Raw genomic sequence first — 21,631 nt, forward strand, 5'->3', positions numbered from 1 at the left:
AAACCTTGCATTTCAACAACTTTGTGGTTAATGTGTGGTTAAGTTTAGGCACAAAAAACATTTGGCTATGGTTAGAAAGAGATAATTTTTGGCCTAAACTGCTCGAATTGGGGGCACAGTTCCTGCTGGAAAAGCAGGGATGTCTTGGTGGTGAAAAACAGTTGTGGGTTGCAAAAAAAATCCACAGTTGGGGGCAGAAATGCCGCTGGAAACAAACCAATGACTCGCTAAATGATTTTGTTGTTTCTTGATCTCAAACAGTAGTTTGGCAGCTTGGCAGGAATCCTGTCTTGGTAACACGCCATCCACCATCCCCTCCACATCCCAATGTCACTGTCAGCTTATATATTATGTCAAGTTTAAACGTACATATGATATGCATGCAACATGTTAATGTAATATGTTTGTGGTTTGCAGAAACATACAATGCCAAAATTTTCTTCTGGTGACTGGGTTGCTTTTTTCTCTTTCCGGGCATCCACTGACCACTGGACAATGACCTTTGACCTCTTCCCTCTGGGTACTGTGAGGGGTTTTGGTGTTCACAGACATAGACATATATACATAGACGCCACATCGAGCGCTGAGCCGTACGTCAACATCACCGCCATATTGGATGTGGCAAGGCTGCGCTGTAAACTAATACAAGTAAATGGACTTAATTTCATAAAGCGCCTTTCTACAAAGAAATTTACATTAATGCCTCTCGTTTATTCATTCACACACACACTAATATACTTGGGAAACAGTCAGGCACCAAAAACAATGTATTTGATCTTCTCAGATGGCTAAGATAAGAACTTTATTGATTCCACACGGGAGTAATTCACGTTACATCAGCTATAGAAAACAAGGTAGTGCCGAAAAACAATACACAATATATATGTATACATATATATATATATATATATATATATATATATATATATATATATATATATACTGTAGCGTCCGCCAGGACGTGTGGAAAGGATGATGCAGTTATTCGGCAAACCACCGTTTATTACTGAACAGTAATAGGCCGTAACCACGCCAAAACAACCCACAAACAAGAACTTAGCTGTAACTCCAACTGTGCACTCCTGCTCTCTCCTCCAGGCTCAGCTCGTTCCTACACACACCAACACGCAGCGGCCCCCATCCCTGTCACACCTGCACCCCGCCCCCCTACCTATACTCATTCAATCCCAAACATGCCATTAACTCACAGAACATTGACTTTATAACAGAACATTTACTGCAGGGTCGCTACAATACACACACACACACACACACACACACACATACATATATATATGTATGTGTGTGTGTGTGTGTGTGTGTGTGTATATGTGTATATATATATATAAGTATATTAGTGTGTGCGTGAATGAATAAACGAGAGGCATTAACGTAAATGTCTTTGTAGAAATGAAATTAAGTCCATTCACTTGTGTTAGTTTACAGCGCAGCCTTGCCACATCCAATATGGCAGCGACGTTGACGTATCGCAGCAGCGGGCAAACCCACTCGATGCGGCGTCTACGTATGTCTATGTTCACAGACAGCCATTGTCTGTTTCATGCAGGAGTTAAAGTAACAAATTTCATTTGCTCTTTTAACTGTAACACACTTTTTTTTGTGCACGTTTGCTTTTTATGAGAATCAAAATTGATCATTTTCCTTGCAGTTTTGATCTCAGGTGTTCTACTTTGAGAACAAAAGTTACATTAATAAGTCATGATACACTGTGTGAGAATGGAGCAGAACTCCAGAAAGCTCCATGTACAGAGAGGTGTCACTCTGCGCTCAGCAGAGTGACACCTCTCTGTACATGGAGAGGTGTCACTCTGCGCTCAGCTGACACTCAGATTCAGCTTCTATATTTCATTTTTGTTGAAATTGTCTGAGTTTTGTCATTTTTCTGATTCATTCTAGAAGGTGGTTGTATATTTGATATCAGTTGTATACATAAGCTGCAAACACTGTTACACTTGTGCATACGTGTATTGGTACCTTTTAACTTAAAGAACATCAAAAATCATCTAAAACTGTAATGCAGTAATTACTCAGAGTTACTTTTACTTGAGCACATTATTTTGAGAATCACAGTATCTTTTTTTAGTAAAATGTTATAGTACCCTTTCCTTCCCTGGTTCCTGGTTTTAATTCAGTTTCATAATGACATCATATGCTAGTGACCAGTGCTGACTCCTTTTGACTTGATGATTCTGGTAAGATGTGTAAGCGTCCCATTGAATAAGTTGAATAAGTTGAATAAGCATATCTGGTTTTAAGATGGTCAGGGGTTTTAAACAAGTTGCACCTCTCTCCCATGTCATCCTTCTCACTTATAAGATATTGTGCTTTGTGTAGGAGGGTCCACACTCCTAATCTCTGATGTTGTAACTGGTACTGTACTTAAAATCAAGATGCAGGTACTGATTTAAATGGGTGTAAGATGCATAGGGACTTTTAATACTCTTAACACACATTACATGTACACACATCTGGACAGCAGCTTACCACCCTGCTCCTGCTTAAAGGTAAGCCAGATGTGTGGGTTGATACAGTTGTTGTTGTTTTTTTTGGTGATGGTCTGGCTTTCAGACAATCAGTTGGATTCTCACAGGCCAGAACTTTTGGTCGCCCCTGAGTGCTCTCAAGATTTGTCATAAAGTGTCGACTGTAAATTGTAGTGAGCTTATTACAGGAGCAGTATTTTATATACAGTGGTCTTAACTGCTATATCGTAGGCAACTGGATTTGCCTGAGTTTCTTAAAGATGTTTCACCTCTAATTCAAGAGGCTTCTTCAGTTCTAACAGACTGAATATCGAATAGAGGGTCATGAGCATGGTGGGATAGCTCAGGGCCGTTTGCTCTTTTCTATCCATCATTAGTGGTGGTGGTTGATGGCAGAGGTGAAAGCAGCAAAAGGACTTAAAAGGAAAGTTACTCAGTTACTGTAATTAGTAACTAAACAGCCACTCCACAAGTTCAGGGCACAGCACAGGAGAGACAGCTCCTCAGGTCAAGAATCAGCAGTCTATTTACATCGAAAGGAGAAGGGACACTCCTTTGTGGACAGCTATGTACACATTTTGGCCAGGGAAGAGGTGTGAAAGAAGCCATCTAGTCAAACTGGGATGACCATCATGAAACAGAGGAGGTGGCCTACGACACCACTTATCACCCACTTACAATGCGCCTTGAGATCTTCTTGAGATGTTTGCGATATAATCATAGTAGCAAGTATCAATGTATCAAACCTGGAAAAAGCTGCAATACATTGAGTATATCTGATATATCCCCCGCCCCTAACAAGTTGTTTTTTTGTTGTTGTTTTTTTTTAACAAAACAAAACATTGCTGCTTTTACAGCTGTGGCCTCCTAGCGGGTAAGTATTTTAAACTACAACATGACCTTTTCCAAACCATAACCCAAGTAGTCATTGCGTCTAACCACACGTTAACCATAGTGTTGTTGAAACATAAGGTTTTCATTCTATCCGCTACATAATAACATAAAAATGCAGCATATCTGGGGTTTGCAGAAACATACAATGCTGACATGTATTTTGGTAACTGGGTTGCACAACCAGCAATATTCACAAAATTGTATGTTGCATATTTTTCATCCCTTTTTCTACAACACCAGTGTTATATACATCAGCTGCACATTCAGCAAAGGAGACCATAACATGCAGTTAATATTTGGACAGTGTATTTGGACAATAATTATAAGTAAATTATTATTTAGATGATGGGTGTGACACACACATGCTTCAGGGCTGGCCAGGAATTATGAAACTCTACATGGCTAGAAAAAAATGTCAATCATGCAAAATGTTCACTGGCAATTTTGCAAAATACATTGTAATTACTTACAGGATGAGTCAATGACCCCAGGCTGAAAGATTCAGATTGTTATGGCATTGTCTTGTAGCTGGAGCTTGTTGTTGTTGTTTTTGGTGTGTGTGTGTGTGTGTGTGTGTGTGTGTGTGTGTTTGTCTGCCTGTCTGTTTGCCTGTCTGCGTGTTACATTTGGTGACAAAATCTGAAACCAGAATCCAGTATTGACTGAATTAAGGAGTCAGGCTTAATACATTGAAAATAATGAGATAGTAATTAAGAACAGCTGAGGCAGGAGGAGAAAACACAAGGGACACCTTGTGAACTGACTGAGAAAGACAGATTGAGGAGGGACCATGGTGTGTGACGTCACTTGTAGATTTCTGAGGGGACCTTCTGAGGCTGACAGCTTGGGTTTACAGTGGCTGCTAAGGTACAGAAACCAGAAAATCCTAATTTGGGGAGAGAGGAAAAGAAACTGGAGCGGAAGTGAGGTGTGACGGTGAAGGTAGCGACCACCGCAGCAGACTGTGATAGGCTCTGCTGCCTGTAAAATATGCTTCTTTAGAAACCTGAGTATCCCATCTAACACCAATCCCCTCTAAAGACACCATATTTTGAAGGCTGCAGCCAGCAGACTAATGCTGTGCCTTATACCTGGATTACTTTTTACAACAGGGCATTCTTTAATCAGGCATTAGAATGAACAGTTCAAAAATGTGTTTATTGAGTTTTCAATGTTTAATGAAAACAAGGAAAAACATTATGAATGCATACTGACAAATATCCAAATAAATGATATATACATTAATACTTAGATATTAATGAACAAACAATCTTAAAATTCTAAAAAACAAACAAACACACAAAAAAATACACAGCAGAAAGGGTATATTACAATTTATGCTTTTACAGTATACAGTGTTTACAGTATGCTTTTGCAGTTTTACAGTAACTGAGTTTTTAACACTTATAGTGTGCTGCATTCATCCACAACAGTTGTTTCAATGGCCTCTTTATAATAACCATCATAAATAAATGATATATTAATTGTTAATTAAACTTAAATTAATTATTTTACTGTTAACACACAATGAAATGATAATAAATAATGTTTCCTATTTATTAGTAATGCTATAATTTATAGTATTTTAATTACATCTTAACTCTATAATGGCCACACAAATAATGTTTTTAGGTGCAGTAAACTATTTATTAACAAATTAATGAGGTATTATAATCATAATTTTCAAATACCCAGCCATAATGTTTATAGAAGGTTAAGAAACCAATTATTAATTTTCAACAAATACTTGCATATAAAATGTTGTAATGTGTGCAACAATAAAAGGACAAAATAACATATCATAGTGTTATTTATAACAAGTAAACATTAGTCATTATCAAGGCAGCACAGTGGTGCAGTGGTTAGCATTGTCGAGGTCCTGGTTCAAACCCGGGGTGGGGGGTTCAAACCCTTCTGTACAGAGTGTGCATGCTCTCCCAGTGTCAGCATGGATTTTCTCTGCGTTCCCTGGCTTCCTCCCACTATCAAAAGACATGCACATCACGTTGATTGATGACTCTTATTTGGCAGTGGGTGTGAATGTGTGAATCGTTGTCTACCTCTGTGTTTCAGCCCTGTGACAGTCTGGTAACCTGTCCAGGGTGTACCCCACCTCTTGCCCAGTGTCAACTGTGATAGATGCTAATGAGTTACGGAAAATGACTGAATGAATTAATATTTATTATCATTTCATTGTTTTGTTTGTTTGTAAAATAACTTTTAAACTGCTCCGATCCCCTTCTGTTAAATGAACATAACTTTTCTAAGATATATGATTACTGTCATCTGACCACCCCAGTGCACAGACTTAATGTCTATAACCCAATCACAGTGTTCCACAACATTTTAAGTGGACTGTAGTAGAGCCACGCCCCCTTATTTAACAAGTGTGGCGGACTGTGTGGAAAGGAGGAAGCACAAGACACGTTTCAGTGTAGAAATCATATTGTTAACGTACATAATTTGTGTTTAAACTGTGTTTAAACAAAACACAAGATTTTATATTATTTATGTATCTCCAAAAACCATATGAAATATGATGGAAGGTTTTCCTTAATATTTTTTCAAAAATATCCGTCCATTAAAATGGACAGTGAATCTGAGTGTCAGTGGAATATGAATAGTGGAAATACTAGCCCCTTTTACACTGACAGATTTTCTGCGAATGTTGAGCCGCTTTGCCGGCAAGCTGCGAGCGTTTAGGGTAGTCATATTGGCAGAACCCTTTTAGTTTAAAAAGAACGAGGCGGCCTTCTGCCATGGGAGGGGCTGTTGACTGGCTGCTGACAGACAACTGGGGAGACAAGGAACTGCGTGCCCTCCTTGTCCTCGTAAATGAAGAGGCCATTAACCGTCAGATGACGGGGGCGGTGAAGGACGGGCCAACCCCCCATTGCCCCAAAAAAGGCGCATTCTATAAACAAAAGTAGGTGGGCGCATTTTGCTCCCATTTTGTTTTTATACTGCCAATGCTGAAAAAAACCCTGATTGGGCTTTCCTGCAAATTTGCACAATTCCTATTCAAAAGGGGCTACTGTTTAAATAGAGAAATACTGTTCAAACTTGATTTTCTATTATTGTATATGCATTTCATTGACTATGTGCGCAGAATATTCATCTCAGGAGGTTTTCAACATACTGTTTTCTAGAGATACTAAAAATTTTTAGCCATGATGACGAAATCAATGCCAAATATATATACCATATATTTTAAAGCATCACTTTATTCACTGATGTGAGTTAACCATTCGTGAGAAATAAATAAGCTTGTGGGTTGTTTTTTTTTCAAATTGAAAAAATGGTTTGTTAAGACCATGTATTATAAGTTTTACCATTAGGCGATTTCTGTGTTAGATTCTTTGTCCTTTGGAATAGACGGATACAAACAAACAAACAAACAAAAAACATATTATTAAGTATCCTAATCATTATTTATTTATTTATTTTGCAAACTGCATTTAGAGTAGACATTCAACTTAATATTTGTTTGGAACAGTGTGTTTGGCCCAGATTGGGCAAAGGATTGCATTGCAATGTCTACATCTGTGTGTGTCTATTTCTGATACTGTCATTCACAAATACATTCACCATGTGAACACAATTTTTATAAAAACAAAATGCCTGTCTGACAGTTGCCTTTATATTATTTATGCATGTGAAGGTAATATTGTGATCAAATTAGGATATCAGAACATTTCCTGAGGGCCTCAGCAAGCTTAGTGAACCATTTTTAAAATGGAGTTGACAAATAGCATCCTGAGCTAGTAGGCATGCCGACATTACAGAGTGGATTATAACTAAAAAGGCAATATCATCTGGCACACAAATGCTTAAACATGCACAGTCAGTTTAACATCATTCTGTGTGTGGGTGTGTATGTGTGTTTGAGAGGGCATTTAAGTCAACATCCTCATAACATCAGGTTGTATCCATCTCCTCATTTGCTACCAAACAAACACAAAATACTAGCTGTGCCCTGTGGAACCATCCAGTCATTTATCAGAGACATTGTTTTGCTTGTTCATTTCTCTTTTGTAACACGCAATCACACTTTCTGTTAGCAAACCGTGACCGTTTTGAATATGAGCTTTGGAATCATTTACCAAAGCACATTAGTGCATAATTTCAAAGCACAAGAAATTCAAAATTTAAGGTCTGTGTGAAACGGAAGTTAGAGCGTCTTTAGCTTCTGTACTGTGACGGTTTTACCAGTGAAATTAAATATTTGAGCTAATTTGATGCAAATCCATTGCATTTCATCGAAATGCTAAAAAGTGGGTAGGTTTTGAATTTAGCGGAGCTACAGCAGACTACCTGCTCTGAGCCAGCCAGTAGCTCCACACTTAAGCTCAGATTTTCTGCCCGAGCTTGACTGACCCGCCCAGACAGGTTTGGGCGGGTCAGTCAGGGTCTTGCCAATTTACCTTTTTTTTTGTTTGTTTTGTTTTGTTTTTTGTATGTATGTAATTGGCAGTTCTCTTGGTAAATGGCAGGAGTTTTAATGAACTGAATCAAGACTAAAAGAGGGAGAAAGGAGAAGGGAGGGGGGACTGCGACTTAGAGAGGGGAAGTGATAAAACAAAGGAGAGAAGAACCCAGGGAGAGAAAGACAGTGAGCACAAGAGAGAGAGAGATGGAAAATGAGAGAAAGAGAGAGAGGTGGGGGGCTGCAAAGCGCCTTGGTCCGCAGTTATTGTATCTTCCACCCCAGCAGTGGGAGAGATGTGCGGAACATGCAGTGAAGAGTGATGATCCCATCTACACGCTGCATCACCATGGATCGCTATGCGCAATAGATGCGCTGAGGGGCGCAGCCTGCTCTGCCGAACCTGTCGTGCACGAGACGACAGACTACTGAAGTAAGGAAGAGAGGAAGGAGAAGTGGTTTGAGGAAACATCTCAGCCCTTGGCTTGTAATAAATGTTTATTTATATAAAAATATAATGTATTACATATATTTTTCACAGTAGAAACTTGGGTTTTTAATCAGCCTCAAGCCCAAAACTGCTGCCATGGATCAGGTTCTGGTCAGGCTTGGACAGAAACTGTGCAGGTTCATAAAGGGTCAAGCACGATCTTTTGGCCCAGATCAGACCTCCCTTACAGTTAAATCAGAAGGATGATTAGGGACAGATTAATTAACGCATGAATCAGAGGAATAGCACTGGGACCTCTCCATCGGCAGGACCCGTCCTGCCCCTTTCCCCTAAAAGTCAATTGCATGCTCAGCACAGCAATGCTGTGGAAATTATGCTGAATTTACCATGTCAGTGATTAGACTACAGGTTTGAAGACCTCCTTTTATTCGAGAATATGTTGTAAATTCAGTTTATGTGTGAAATATATATGAAAATGCTCTTCTTCTTTTTTTTTTACTTAAGGTTAAATCATCCAACTTTTGAAAATTCTCATAGTAATAGGGAATTATTGAGTAGTGGAGAAGGTGTTTGTGTGGAGAGGAGCTATGCCAATTGCTTGGATAATGGCGTGTGTGTGTGTGTATTTATGTGTGTGGGTCTATGTGTGGTAGCAACATAAAGATGTGCCCAAAGGATGGAGGTGGAAACGATAAAGCACAGAGTAGAAAAAAAGGGGAGCGTGTCTCAAGTCGAACAAATGAATAAAAGGCAGCTCGTAGCCTGCAGCCATGCTGTTGCAGTGTTCTGCTTCATCCCATAATATACTCTCTCTCTTTCTCACTCAAATGACAATGCATATTTTCTCATGGTAGAGGGTGTGGCTTTGCAAATCCGGTGGCGCACTGCAATCTTTTCCCAAGAATGAGTGTGTCTCGGACTCTGCCGCCGCCTACTGAGAGCAGGTCAACAGCTCATCCACTTGCGTTCAGTAATATTTTGGTCACTGTATTCGGTGAAGGCAATCCCACAAAAGGTGGTGCAGTGGTAAGCACTGTCACTTCACAGCAAAGTGTGTTTGGGGTGGAATCTGCTGAGCAGCTTGGGCCTTTCTTTCTTTCTACGAGTTTGCATGTTTTCCCTGTGTCTACATGGGTTTTTTCCAGGTTCTCTGGTTTCCTCCCAGGTTGATTGTTTACTCTGAATTTCACATTTGAATTTGAACATAAATTACTATCTGACTTTATGTGTCAGCCTTGTGATTGACTGGCAACCTGTTCAAGGTGTATCCCGCCTCTCCCCCCATGTCAGCTGGGATTGGCTCCGGTACCTCTCGTCCTCTAAAGGATGGATGTACATCAGCATATCTCTCTGTAAAATCCCACAAACCTTTTTGTCTTTTACTTTGTCTTTCCACTTCTATTCTACACTTCTCAACCAGTTGACGTGATTATACACACACACACACACACACACACACACACACACACACACAAAGAGTGAATCTTAGCAGCTCTGTAGTCATTGAAGGTCTTTCTGTAGTAGTACTGAAGGTCTTCCCTTTACTCTAGTGACTCTTTACAGCTATGTGAATGCAGCAGTCTCTGACTGGAGTGATGATGCACACTGTGAAGACACAACAACAACACAAGGCAGATTTGCTGGTTAAATTTTGTGCAACAAACACCACATTGTTGCAAAACCGCAGAAACCTCTGTGCTTGTCCTTTTGACTGCGATCTGCGACCCACTGCATGGTTCATGAAAAAAGAGAACTTAGTCTTAGAAATCCTTATTACAAAAAAGTGAGTTGGGTGAAGTCATGGCTCAAAACTCAGATTTTATCATATACCAGCCGCCACCGCTCATCAACAAAAATGAAGACTATTGTGGTTAAATGCATTAAGATGAAAGGACTGGACGGAGGCGATCATCAAAAATGCTCACATGTGCAGCGCACACTTCATATCAGGTCAAGGAAAAAGTATTTACTGTTATGGGTTGAATAACTTTATGTGTATTAAGGTTATCATGTCAACCTCATCAGAAATTGGGGAAGTATTAGGAGGAATATTGGATTTCTCCATAGTGCTAACTTTTTTAGCACATTAACTAATGTTAGCTTCAGTAGCAAAACAAAGTGGAGAAAACCATTCAAGTGCTGTCCTTCTCTGTAAGATTGGCATGGTAATCAACCACAAAGCTGTCCATCCCACCTTCAGCAGTCCTGTCAAATCATCCATCTGCTGAGTGAGAGCATACGGGTTGGCCAGTCTGGTCCTGTTGGTCAGTGTTTACTTTTTCAAGTAACAATCGCAAACCTATCAGTCCGAAAGAAGCCACGGAGCTTCTAAATAGGTGGAGGAGGACTCGCTAACAGACATATTTCAGACTCAGGACTTGCATTATGCCTGGTACACACTACAGCTGGTACTCACCAATTATCCCCGGTCGTCTTTCACGGCGTGTGTGATGTCATTGGGTTATTCTTGTCCTGTTTTTATTACTTTCACTATTATTTGAGTCACTGTGTCTGTTCATGTGCCAGCCGACATGTTGTTGTAGTCACCTAAAAGCGTCAGCAGATGGCAGGAGCTACATTTGAAACGCCATACGTAAACTATCAAGCTACTGTATCTTCCACAGGAAGTTCTGACAAATGTTTCAGAATAAAAGCCTATTTAGAAAATGGAGGGATTCTCTAGCCGAGGTTATAAGGGGCTTTTAATTTGAAACAAGTGTTGAGTTTGAAATGACGGTGCGATATGTTAACTTTACAAAGACAGCGGGAGCGGATAAAAAGTAACTATATAAACACACAGAGGGATTAATAAATAATGGACCGTCTATAATGTAGTCTGTTTCAAATGAAGCTGGGAGCCTCTGCAGTTGTGGTGAGTAAAAGCCCCGCCGCTATTTGTTAATGTTATTACTTTATGTCCGACCATGAGGATGTAACATTGTTTGCTAGTTTGATGCTAATGACAGTGACGTGGGTTGACAAAGTGCCTCTGCTGTTTCACGCCATCATTTCCCCCTTTTACTCTGTGTGGTAACATCCCTAGAGGAAATAATAAAAATGCTGGGGTGTTGTTGTCATACAGTTGTCTATGGCAGCAGATCGTTCTGTGTTTCTACTGGTCAAAGTGACGGCTGTGATGGGAGAATTGGATCTCAGTGAAGGGCAAGTGGTCCATAACTTTAATTTTGGAGACAAAAAATGTAGGCTTAGCGCCCTGTGGTCCATTGCCCAATAGGAAATGTAGAATACTCAAAAGTACTTTAAAAGTGCTTGAGTTACTTTTCTCAGGGACTAACATTGGAAGTACTTTTAAAGTAATTGAGTTACTTTACTCAGGGAGTAACGCAGTAAAGTAACTGGTTACTTTTTTAAAAAGTAACTCAGTAACGTATTTTGATTAATTTTAAAGTAACCCTTACCCAACACTGTCCGGCACACAGAATTAGTATAAGTAGTTTTGTCAGACAAGTTTGAAACTCAGGTTTTTTGATTTGGTATGGTTGTGGCAAGGAAACTTAGGCCCTGTCCAAATACCTGCACTTGCGCCCTGAGGTCTTCCGTGAAGTGCACTTGCCGAAAGTGCAGTTAGGGGCGTGAGTGCGCAAGGGACTGCGCTGTTTAAAAAGGAGAATTGGGACAGTTGTGTACATGTCACTTCCGTTTGGGTCCAGCTGGTCCGTCTTCTAGGAGACAAACATGGCGTTAGAGGAAATAACGTTGTTCGCAGCACTGCTGCTGCAAATGATAAATAGATACAATCAGTGATTGATGAGGAGGATTAGGAGCCGCAGGAGAAGGCGCCATCTACATCAGATTCAAGTATTGATGCTGATGCCCAACCAACAGATAAATTAAATTAAACTTTATTCTTGAATTTACCTGTTAATAATGTGTATGTTAGCTGTAACGTCTTTTTTTACTCTACCGTTAACGTAGCCTAGATTACCGTTATTCCTATGAAAACATTCTTTGCTTGGATAAATTGTGGTAAATTGTGATATAAAACAAACTATAAAGACATATGGTAATAAAATAATAATAATTAAAGACACAATCAAAACTGTAAAGTGATGTGGACTGTCATACAAACTTCCAGTCAACTATAAACTTTATATTATTTCATTATTAACGCCCTGTCCTGTATTATTAAGTCCACACAGCATGTTGTTTGACATTATGTTCTTCTAACGGTTGTTGTCAGTCGGAGTTAACGGCTTGCGGACACGTCAGTTCCCGTTTGAAGATGGTGAGTTGTACCCATAGACATATATATGTAGACACTGCATCAAGTGGGTTTGCCCGCTGCTGCGATACATCAACGTTGCCGCCATATTGGATGTGACAAGGCTGCGCTGTCAGCTAATACAAGTAAATGGACTTAATTTCATAAAGCGCCTTTCTACAAAGAAATTTACGTTAATGCCTCTCGTTTATTCATTCACACAGTTAGGCACCAAAATAATGTATTTGATCTTCTCAGATGGCTAAGATAAGAACTTTAGTGATCCCACAAGGGAGTAATTCATGTTACATTAGCTATAGAGAACAAGGTAGTGCCAAAAACAATACACAGTATGCATATATATATAAATATATATATATATATATATTGTTTTGGCGTGGTTACGGCCTATTACTGTTCAGTAATAAACGGTGGTTTGCCGAATAACTGCGTCATCCTTTCCACACATCCTGGCGGAAGCTACAGTATATATATACATATATATATATATATATATATATATATATATATATACATATACTGTATATTATTTTTCGGCACTACCTTGTTTTCTATAGCTGATGTAAGGTGCATTGCTCCTGTGTGGGATCAATAAAGTTCTTATCTTAGCCATCTGAGAAGATCAAATACATCGTTTTTGGTGCCTAACTGTTTCCCAAGTATATTAGTCTGTGTGTGAATGAATAAACGAGAGGCATTAATGTAAATGTCTTTGTAGAAAGGCGCTTTATGAAATTAAGTCCATTTACTTGTATTAGTTTACAGCGCAGCCTTGCCACATCCAATATGGTGGCGACGCTGATGTACGGCTCAGCGCTCGATGCGACGTCTACGTATATATGTCTATGGTTGTACTGGCCAGCTGTGCAGTGTTAGGGCGTCACGACACTACAGAGGATTCTGGGTAAAATCCTTCAGCGAAGTGAGGTCTGATGTGCACTTTCCGAAGGGGTGCATTAAGGGCGCAGGTTTAAACAACAGAAGACAATTGGGACACCCTACGCAGTTGCGCCCCTTAGCGGGAGTGTGCAATTAAGGGGCACAAGGGCGCAAGTGCAGGTATTTGGACAGGGCCTTATTCTACTTATGTGGAAGTCAGACTGTGCACTAACTGTTATGATTCGTGGATAAGAGAGCTGATGAATGTATTGTATTTAGAAAGGTTAAGGTTCTCTAATGAGAATAAGATTCAAATATTTGTCAGAATTTGGAGCCCTGTACTAGATTATCTCAAACACTCTCAAAGGCTGAGTTGTTAAAATGATGTAGAGTGTTTGTGTTATATTGAAAATCCTAAAATAAAGGTTAAAAAAGAAAAGCCAAACCCTTATTTCTCAGATTTGAAGTACTATGTTAAGATCCTTACAGCATCTGGCAGCTCTTTATGAGAAGCAAGATATTGCTTTCATTGGAAGCAAGTTTGCAATAGATGTACTTTGGCCTGAAAGATTAAGTATTTTTATTTGACAATCATAGTTTGAGAGAGTTTATATTCCAAATTAAAAAGTGCACATACTATAATGTAACTGAAAAGTTAGAATCCAACTTCAGTTGGTAAATTGAATTTTGCTGGCTGGAATGACAGCTGATTTTAGGGAGTGCAATGTCAGTCCTACTCAGTCTGTGCAGATAGTTGTATGATGTCCTCTGTGGCAACCAAGGCGCTTTGTTAATGCCTGGTTCACACTACACGACATTTCTGCCCATTTTGACAGTCACTATGTCACATTACATGATTGTAGAGTCATAAAATCATGCCGTGAGTTGGCCGACAGACATGACACACCACACCATGGTCCACACCAATCATGTCTTTCACGATGTGTTCAATGTCATCGGGTTATTCTTGTCCTATTTTTATTACTTTTACTATTATTTCAGTCACTGAGTCTGTTCATGTGCCATGTATGAAGACAGAAAATCCACATGCGGAGGAGGTAAGTGTCGTACATGGGTTAACAAACACAGGACTTTCATCCAGGAGACTGCTGTTTGTGTCCCATCTGAAACTAAAAGTCAGCATGGATTTCCTTTAACTTAACGTGCTTACATCCTTTATTTAGTTACAGTGTTACGTACGTACATATGTTATATACGTACATATGTAGGCATAGTTATTTCATCTGAAAACAATAATTTTCTAAATCTCAAGAAGTTAATTAGGTGCCTAATCCTAACTGTGCTGTCCTAAGTGTAGGAAAAGTATTTATTTTATCTGAAAACACAATCTTTTTCTACACCACACCAAGTTAAATGGGTGCCTAAGCTTAACTATGCCATCCCACACGTATTACGTATAAATGTATTAACCATAAAACAAGTCTTTTTCTAAACCTAACCAAGTAGTTTTGGTACAACACAATACTATTCTAAACCTAACAAAGGAGTTTCGCAGCCTAAACCCAACTGTGCCACCCTGTAACAGACAAAGTTATTTTATCCAAATTCATTATCTTTTTCTAAACCTCACCAAGTAGTTTTTGTGCCTATTAGCCAACCCATAACAAAAGTAGTTATTTTATCGAAAAACAACCTTTTTCTCGACCTAGACACTAGGGATGGGTCACGATTTTCGAATTTCGAATAGTCATTTTATTTTTTGAAAAATCGATTTTTTAATGCGACTATTACTATTCGCCATCTTATTCCCCCCCCTTTATTTGACATGCAATTCAGCTCCTAACCGCACGAGGGCAGTATAGGATTGCTACAGTGGTGTGAGATGGGCTACCAGCTAGTTTGATGCTCTTCTACAAACAGGAGAAACATGCAGAGACTACTACAGTCATCAAAAAGTTCTGTGTAGAACAACTTCGACAAAATAAACGAAAATGAGGTGCAGTGCAAACTCTGTGAGGCAAAGCTTGCATATCACAAGTCTACAACAAGAATGCACAGTCATTTGAGACCGAGGCACACAGGAGGCGGTGAGGGACCTAACTCCAGGGCCACACCGCCCGCGGAAGCGCTGCGAATAGCCTCAAAGCGCCCCAAAGTGAGGCCAGTTTCCTTTCGGCGCCCATGTTAACCGATTGTATCATCCACACCGGTGGCGCCATGCCGCGCAGCTCCGTGGCTGGCTCGCGCCCTGCAGTGATCGTTTCGCTGTCTGGTCAGTTTTCTGTGCGAGCGGCGAGCCGTGAGCGAATGTGTCAAGCCGGGTGATGGAGACAACAGCTGGGAGCAGAACCGCTTGTTGACTGGCGTGGAGAAATGCCCGATGTGAACGGATGTGCTCCGGCTCGGGCGAGAATGTCAGTGTGCCGCGCTTTGCAGCACTTCCGCAGGCAGTGTGGTGCTGGCGTAATGATGAATGGATCTCTGTGTGCGTGGGGAGATCACGTTGTGTTTACAAGGAAGTGGGGTCCATGGAGTGTCATATCCAATGCTTTCTGGGCTTGACCCAAAGTAGGGACTAAAAGTCAGGATGTCTTGGTCTCGGCCTCTTCATTTTTTTTTTTTTTTTGGTCTGTCTCTTTGGATTCCCCCAACTTAAAGGAGGTGCAGTACTAGATCACTGCAGTGTACCATGCATCATATCATTGATTTAATAGCTCTGAATAAAGGCCGCAGGGTCCGGAGCTGATAGCAGCTCATCCTGTTTGCTCAAGCAGATATCAAATCACTTACTTACTGTTAGACATATTGCCATTACTGCGTGCATTTTTCTCATTTCTGCTAAGAAATAAAGCTGTTCTCAGTGAGTATAGTGACACTTTTGAATTAATATATGTATTTAGCAGAGAAGTGACCAAGTCATTGTTTTGCAAGCCATAAGTAAGCCTCAAGTCGTTCCACTCCAAAGTCAAGACAGGCAAGTCCAGAATGAAGTCCCAAGTCAAGACTGATGAGTCAACCTGTTCTCATCCAAACTTGTTAATATGGCTGCTTTGTCAGTGGACCCAGACGTCAAAATATGATGTGGCTGGTAGCCTTCTGTGTTGGTTTCAGACATTCACAGTGTCTCAAACTACGTTTGTTAACATGCTTACAGTCTTTTCAAAATACACAGGAAAGGTACAGGGATGCGTGGCGTCAGTCCAACCACCCAATGGTTCGACTACCCATTAGTCCGACTACCCGAAGGTCCGACCTAGTATTTGAATCCCATTAGTCCGACCTCCCAAAAATCCGACCGCAGTAAAGTTACATTTCAGGGGGGACCAGGCAACTTTCCTCTTTCAGTAAACACAGAGCAGCGGTACCACTAAACAGCTGCAATGTCTCTATGCATGGACTGTGAGGACAGTTGCGTTTATCTCATCAAGGGGAAATCACATCATCTGCTATATGTGACGTACATGCCCTAATTTGGATAACACATCCTGGTATTCCCCACACACAGGAAGATGTTTTAAGTAGGGGGGGCTGCCAACTGAATGAATGAATGAGTGACATCATTTTATTTTTTTTTTCCTGCTGTATAGCCCATCGCACATCGCCAGTCGGTAGGCTGCTGACTGGCTGCCATAAGCTACACACAAATTAACATTAAGAAGTTCTAACAAATGCAAATGTTATTACATTTTTTCCATAAGGAGGCCAACAGTAGAATTCACCACATGACAAAAGTAGACAAGAACTACCGTAGTTTGAGCGCTGTCCTTGGTGCTGAAGATGTCCCCGAGCCTGTTACAGGCAGCGGTTATAACAAAATCACTTTAAGCGCTGTCCTTGATGCTGAAGATGCAAAAACAAACAAATGTCTATACTCCAAAACTCACTACCTCTGACATGACGAACCAAGACAGTGTACATAGATAAATAATGTTGCATATCTGTAATAAAGACATAAAAACAAGATAGCTGTTGGCAACTAACACTGTTGCTGCTGCAGCTACTATTAGGCTACTACTGTTATCCACACTAAATTAAAGGAAGCAAAGATTGTTTAACCTATAATTCCACATTATGTTGCCTTCTTTCTTCAGCAAATAAATGATTTCCTTTTAACGAATGGCTCAGAGAAATGCCGTCTAGCAAAGTTAAATATTTTCACCACCATTTTAGTTATGAAATAGCCTCACATATGATATTGAAGGTGCACGCACGCACAAGCAGGATCTCACATAAAACGTGACTGGAATTAATAAACAAGCAGTAAATGCACAGTGGGAGTGTTATGAATAAAATCATGTCTTACCTTGATTTACACGGCACCAAACGTGGCCTTGCGTTCTGGGGCCTCATTTATCATTGTGAATACACCTTTTTTTTTTTTTTTTTTTTTTGCACTTTTTTTCCCCCATTTTGTGCGTACACACTTTTCTCCACCAAATATGTGATCTATCAAACCAAAACTTGACGGGAAAAAGTTCCAGACATTTACACCCACTTGACCATGGCGTACCATGGTGTGCACCCTTATAGGAGGAATTGGCGACACAGGTGCTGAGTCAGTGAATTGCAATCTGCGAGGGAGAGAGGAAGAGCGCAGGGATTTATTAATGCACTATCATGTCTATAATGGCCCAGTTCACCACAAAATGTATCTCAATGCAAGATCATTTCCTCTAACAGGCCTATTTATTGTCTCATATTGATTTATTTTCCACACTTGGCCTTCGCTGCTTCAAACTTGTCTGCGTAATGATCCTCACACACCAAATCCAGCACACCATCAAACCAAATGGCAATAATTGATGATTAAATTGTCATCAAGATGTGATCAAGTACACGACATAGCCTACTCATTTCATTTCTGTCCCTCAACTCAAGTCAAAATAAAACTAAACAAAATCACACCTCTTGCATTTTACTCGTATAAAAAAAGACAGTAAACTTATCATTAATTGTTTGCGTTACATCAGTCTCACAATTGCGTCTGTTTATTGTCTAGGACAGTGGTGATGGTGTGTGATGCGCTTTCATGGTGACTAACTGCTGCACAACTGCACTGACCACAGCTGCCGTGTCCCTCTGGGCACTCAGGGTCTCCCTCTGCACTTCCAGCACTGCGTACGTGAGGACCCCCAACCGGTCACCCTCGGGCACCTGTGCACGGCTGGTGCTGGGGTGCGGTGGGCGGCAGACGGCTGGTGCCGGGGTCCGATGCACTGCTGGTGCTGGGGACGGTGCTGGGGTCCGACACATGGCTGGTCCTGGGGGTGGTGCCGGGTCCGACACGCGGCTGAGGATGACCATAAAGTCGAGGACAAGCATATTTACGCTTGTTGGTGAGGCCGGGGCTGTGGCTGATTAGATGAGATAGTCTTAATTTCCAGAGGGGAAAATGTTTGGTCCAACGTTATAATGTGTTATCTCTGTTATGATTCTTTAAGACTACGCGTTTTTAGTTATATGTTCTTGTTCCTATAAATCATACCACAGACAGTTCAGTGTTACAGCAGCTGATAAATTGCATTTTTTGTCTGTTTCCATCCATTTGTACTCCGACCATCTTCACTTCACTCCACACGTTCCAGTGCGCACATGCCTACTTTATATGGTATTTCATTCAGGTGCCAGTTTGTATTGACCATATATGGAGTGCAGAGGGCAGGATATGAGGCGTGTTCATGCGCACTTCTCTGGGTTCAGGTGTGATTTATCAATGGAAATTGCACACAGAAGTGCATACACACAGTTTGATAGATCTGAAAAGGGTCTATATTTTTTGGGTGTAAGCCATTTTCGGCATCCACTTTTAGTGTTGGTTTCACACCCTCTTTGATAAATGAGGCCCCTGGACAGGAAGGGTTTGTGTTTTATTAAGGGGAATTATTTGTGGGGTTATTTGTTTTCTGTATCGGTGTGACGCGCTGTGTTAATTGAGTGAATGTCCGAGTCAGACGCATGTTAATTTGAATTTGATTTAATTACACTAAAGTTGAGTTAAACTAATCATAGGAGTCCTTTTCGTTTTTATACAATTTATTATATAATTATATCAGGGGTTTCAGCTTGGCTACGTGAACCTGTGCCTCCCATGACCTGTAAAAGTAGCATTGTGACATAAGCCTCAGTTTCTATTGTTGGCGAATTGTTACAAGCTGATAAATTCGCTGGTCAAGGCTAGGCAAAACGTTAGTACAGGTGAGATGACAGACAGATGGATGTTTTGTCTATAACAAAATAATTTCTGTAGATGTGCTGCAAGAACGGATTCATGCTTAATATACATCTGCAGCCAGAGCACAATACACTGTCAATAGGCTTTATGTGTGGGGAATACCAGGATGTGTTATCCAAATAAGGGCATGGATGTGATTTCCTGTTGATGAGATAAACGCAACTGTCCTCACAGTCCGTGCCGGTGCAGTGAGGGAGAAATGCAGAGACTGCTTCTGTTAGAAGTGCTGTGGTCGAACTAACGGGCAGTCGGACTACTGCGTATGAAATCCGACAGTCGGAATAATGGCATTAAAATGGTCGGATTAATGGGCAGACGACATTATCGGACTAAAACGATAAAACTCGCCGTAGACCTGGATTAGCGGGTAGTCGGAGTTATGGGTAGTCGGACCTATGGGAGGTCGGACTAAGGCCTCGTCCCCAAGGTACAGTTCCAGCTCATTTCATGCTTACGATCTTTTTCAATGAACTCACTACGTAAGTAAAACATTTTATTATTATGATCACTATGTTTTTTTCCCCCTAGGTTTTAGGCAATTAAAGCCCCTTGTTATGTTTAGGCAACAAAGGCACGTGGTTAGATTTAGAAAAAAATATCATGGTTTGGCTTAAAATGAGTACAGTTCTTACTAGTGCTGCACGATTTGATAAAAATGTGCCATTGCGATTTGGGTGGACAATATCGTGATTTGCATTTGCGATTACAATATAATACATAAATGGTATAATGAGTCTTCTTGCTTGATTCAGTGTTTCCCCTACATTATATTAGGGGCGCCATGTCATTGGTCCGACAGCCCATTGGTCCGACATCCCATTAGTCCGACGTCCCGTTGTTCCGATATGTGATTATACTAGGCTATACTGTATTTGTGTACCATAGAGGATCAGCAACGCAACAAAAGTAGGCTACTGGTCGAGATACAAGTGTCATAGAGAGGAGAGAATGAAACACCATAACCTCCTGTTATTAACTCTGGGGTCCGGGTTGTGTGGGGAGCTCTTCGTGGTGCTGAACGGCTCCTGGCGGGCGTATTTCTGCCTTGATGGTGTGCCGTGACCGGCTCTGGGTCAGCTGGGAAAGGCTTGAGGCGAAGCAGACTCATGGCTTATGTGTTTGCCACTTTCTTTTTCATTTTAACCCACACCATGATCTTTTCCTGACCCTAACCAAGTGGTTTTTGTGCCTAAACATAACCAGACCTTAACCACAGGGCATCATGATGATTTCGGAACAACGGGACTTCGGAACAATGGATTTAATATGGTCGGAACAATGGGCTGTCGGACCAATGGATTGTTGGACAAATGAGCAGACCCCATATTAGGGGGGCACTGACCTGACCCGACAGAGTTATTGTGTGTAAATAACCAACCACAGACTGCTGTTACGCACAGTCAAACACGGCTCCTACCCACTCTGTACAGATTTTCTCATTCTTTATACTACAATATTTTCTGCCAGTGTCAGAAATAGCCGCTGCTCAATGCGTATTCTACCACTGCAAAGGGTGTCTGACGTTGTCATCCACTGACACAGCGGGGGTGTTTGACGTGTTAAGCTGTGGTCTGCATCCTTAGAAATAGCCATCACTCGGTGCGTAGTAAAGCACCATGAAAGGTGCCTGCACATTGGTACCCAATGCCAAAATCACTGAGAAAGCGACAGACTAGTTGGAAGTGAGAATGAGCTGGACGAGTTCCAAGTCCTAAAGTTTTAGTTTGAGTCCTAAACAGGTAAGAATGCAATCTTAAATAAAAGTAATGCCAATATTAAATTTACAAAAATCACGAATGCTGTTTAAAATTTGCATTTATTTGTTAAAAAGTTACCTAGTCATTAAGCTGTGTTAATATTAGCCTCGACTTGCTGTTCTCAGTGCAACTTCAAATGTCAAACAAAGTTGGAGGTTGTTGTGTGTCCGTCTGTAATTTTTGGCCTGTACATTTTGTATACTGCAATCTGTTTTTTGTTGACCAGCCACATAGTTTTTTGTATAAAATGATCTCTGGTATCATTTTCTCTAACTGGCACTCAG

The 21,631-nt window shown here is 40.7% G+C and overlaps 1 protein-coding gene across 4 annotated transcripts in view; it reads left to right on the forward strand.

Moving 5' to 3' along the window:
• The window catches only part of rbfox1 (RNA binding fox-1 homolog 1), a 554,543-nt gene that overhangs the window by 311,191 nt on the left and 221,721 nt on the right, over positions 1–21,631 (forward strand). The gene's annotated exons all lie outside the window — the stretch shown is intronic.

Source organism: Epinephelus lanceolatus, chromosome 18 (assembly GCF_041903045.1).
Source record: "Epinephelus lanceolatus isolate andai-2023 chromosome 18, ASM4190304v1, whole genome shotgun sequence".
NCBI classification, from domain to species: domain Eukaryota; kingdom Metazoa; phylum Chordata; class Actinopteri; order Perciformes; family Serranidae; genus Epinephelus; species Epinephelus lanceolatus.